Below are 3,527 nucleotides of genomic sequence, written 5' to 3' on the forward strand. Positions count from 1 at the left end.
CACCGGAATCCTGATGCACAAGATATCTTGTCAAAGGTAAAACTAATCCAGCAAGGCCGCCCAGCGTGTCGACGATCCCGATAGGAGCCGCGTATCTCGTTCTCTGGACACGACGGATAAGCACAACGTACGGTGGCCTAATAGACATCTCCCGAGTTGCCCCGGGTTGGCACCGGAAACGTCTCTAGCTTTGGACGAGCACCATCAGTACTGCCCCCCCTGTAATATGTAGAATTACTCCTCGGGTTCATGACGCCCTATGCTTTCAGTATTAACAGAATTATTATGTTGGGCAAATGTAGTACCAATGTTGGGCCTTGCCAGACCAGCTTTAATGTAAAACGAATTATCAAGGGGGTCCCCATAACAACCCAGATCGTGTTAGGAGCGCTCAATTGTGGAACATAACACCGGTAGCCGAAACTAAGGGGGCAAAGGTGGAACAAAACACCAGGCTAGAAAGGCCGAGCCTTCCACCTTTTACCAAGTATATAGGTGCATTAAATTAAATAGCATTTAATAGGGTGATAACAAGGAACCCATGTTTTCACATGGAAGTAATTGCACCTGCAACTAGCAATGCTAACACGTGGTAAAGCAAGCGGTAACATAGCCAATCAGTGGTTTGCTAGGTTGTGAACAGATTGAAGGTTTTCATGGCAATGTCGAGAGGCTGATATTTAACATGTGGTAGGCAACAAGACATAATCCATAGAAACGGTAAAACTAGCATGGCAATGATAGTAATGGTATCTGGGGAAATGGTCATCTTGCCTGAGATCCCGCTTGGAAGAAGAACGACTCCGTGTAGCAGACGAACGATGTAGTCGAATGGGTCCTCACTTTCCGACACGCTTGCGGAACTCTATCGAGACGGAGCAAACCGGAAACAAGAATCAACACACGATATACACCACACGATGCATAACGCATATGATGCATGATCAGCTTAATATATGCAAGGCACGACATGTCAAATCACAACAACCAAATACTACACATTAAGTGAAGTTCAATATGCAACGAGTTGCATATTGACAAAACTCCACATACGAGTTATTTAGTTCTATCCCGATTAGGTACACGGCAATATTAAATGTGGTTACACATGGCAAGAGGTGAAGCATAATTAAACTACCTATCTAGGCATTTTAAATGAGGTCGGAAATGACATATAGCACCTCCGAGACGACCTCACATGTTAATTTACATTTCTGTCCAGATCTGAACTAACACGTTTAAAAGTTTGTTAAACAGCAAAACAAATAGGTTCACGTGATTCTACGCGTCATTACAAGCAATTTACACATAGAGAACATCTCCAACGGAGCTACGGATCAAAAGATACGGACATCGCAAGATATGATGGCATGAATGCAATATGTGTGCAAATGGCATCCACAACACTTCAAAACATACAACCAGCTACCATGAAACTACATGAGATTCTAAGCAAGTTTCATATAAGACACGATCAAAACGGAGCAACGGTTCAACAACTACGAGCTAAACAAGAAATCACTACAATCTGCCAAAATCAGCCACATAACATTTTCTACACCCCACAACTACGAGCTACACAAAACCAATATACTCAACCAAGGCATGAGACGATAGAGGGAAAGGAGCACTACAACATACAACTAACAACACCTAGCATGGAAGCATGGAACACTAGGAAAAGAAGTCACCAAATGGCTTCTCACACACAGTTTCAGACTAAGTGAAAATAATAGTTTATGAAACTGCAATTTTCGATCTGAAGGCATATTGATAGCAGCAAAACCACAAGCTACAGGACTCCAAATGGCATGAAAATTCACATCATGCTAGAGAATCCTAAAGTCTACAACTAACTCCATTGCACCAACCTCAAAAGAGCTACAGATCACCAGATAAACTCATGCAAAGATAGCAACAAAATATAACAGATTTCAGATTTAGGAATATTTCAGCACCTCCAAAACAACACTATTTCCTAGCAAGTTGAGAACAAGCAAACCACACCTAAACATGGATTTCTATTACAACCAAAATTACCAGGGGCTAGAATAAACATCCACGATCATAACTCTAGTTGACAACCCCTTCATATGAAGCACGGAATAAATCCCACAAAATTAACAAAAGGGCAACATGCAGAATATCACGCGAACAAACTTGCTCAAAAGCTAAAACTAAATGCACAGTTATATCCTATGGATTTTTCTACCCCGAAAACATATATAACATGAGGGGTTGCAAAATAAAAACAACGCCACACGTATATGCGGGAATAAGTCCTAAACGCGAAAAATAAAGTAGCAGCTAAACGCTACATGCAAAAATACCAACGACTACTCTAAAATACATGGAAAAAGGGTTCCTAAAACATGAACATTTTATCTATGGAGTTTGAGCAATCCGGACATGCGTGAAAATAAATACGGGACAACTAACATAATAAGGCAGCACGCAAAACTAGACATTTTGCGGTTCAAACTACTTCAAACATTTATGCACGTTGCAAATTCGTAATCTACGCGAAATTCTACATGAGATACATATACAATTCGCCTCGATCCGATATACAGATTAAAAACTATGAACATTTTAATATTCGTCAATTTTCTCGAATTTAAGTAATTCCGAAAAAACCTAGAATAATTCTACCGGGCCGAAATCCCTAACGGGCCTAACAGGCAACCATCGCTAAATAAAATACAGTGCGTGGGCGAGGAATAGGGGCAGGGGCGGTAAGCTCACCTTTGGGCCTACTTGGGATAGTCGGTGGGGAGGTGGAGCATGCCGGCCGAGGAGCTGGCGCGTGTGGGCCGGCTCGGGGCGCTGGGGAAGGCCAATCGGCGCGGGCAGCTGGAGCTGGGCCTCAGGGCGCTGCAGCCCGGCACGGGCCCACGAGGCGGTCAAGGCGGGCGGGGCGAGGGCGTCAGCCTCGATCCGATCTGTGGATCGGTCGCGGTGGCAGGGAGGGGCCCGACGGAGGAGCTCCGGCGACGGGAACTGAGGGCGACGGCTGCACTGGCGGTTCGGGACCATGCAACGTCGGCGGAAGGCAGCTGCACGACGGCTGGGACGGTGAGGCAAGGCGGCGGCTTGCGGCCGCCATGCGGGGCTAACAGCAGGGGCTACTGCTCGGGAACCAGGCCGGCGGCTTGCTCCCTGCGACGGGTGTCCGGCGGTAGCGGCTGGTGCCCTTGGGCTGGATGCCGGCGGCGGGTAGGCGAGCACTAGCAGCTTCGGCGGGAAAGCCATGGGGCGAAGGGATCTGGCGCGAAGCACGGGCGCCATGGGAGGAACGGGCTAGGCGGCGACGGCGGTTCGGGCCTGGGCGGGCCCGCGACGGCTGGAGGCTGAGGAGTGAGGAGGTGGGAGGCTAGGGTTAGGGCGCGGATCCCAAGGTGGACTAGGGTTTGGTCTCTAAAATGCACGGGGAGGTCTATTTATAGACCAAGGAGGGCTAAGTTTAGCGAAGTTTCGTCCCGGATCCAACCGTGTGGTCGGAATCGGACAATCTCGAGCGCGGGGAC

The sequence above is a fragment of the Hordeum vulgare genome, chromosome 2H (genome assembly GCF_904849725.1).
Source record: "Hordeum vulgare subsp. vulgare chromosome 2H, MorexV3_pseudomolecules_assembly, whole genome shotgun sequence".
Classification (NCBI taxonomy): Eukaryota; Viridiplantae; Streptophyta; class Magnoliopsida; order Poales; family Poaceae; genus Hordeum; species Hordeum vulgare.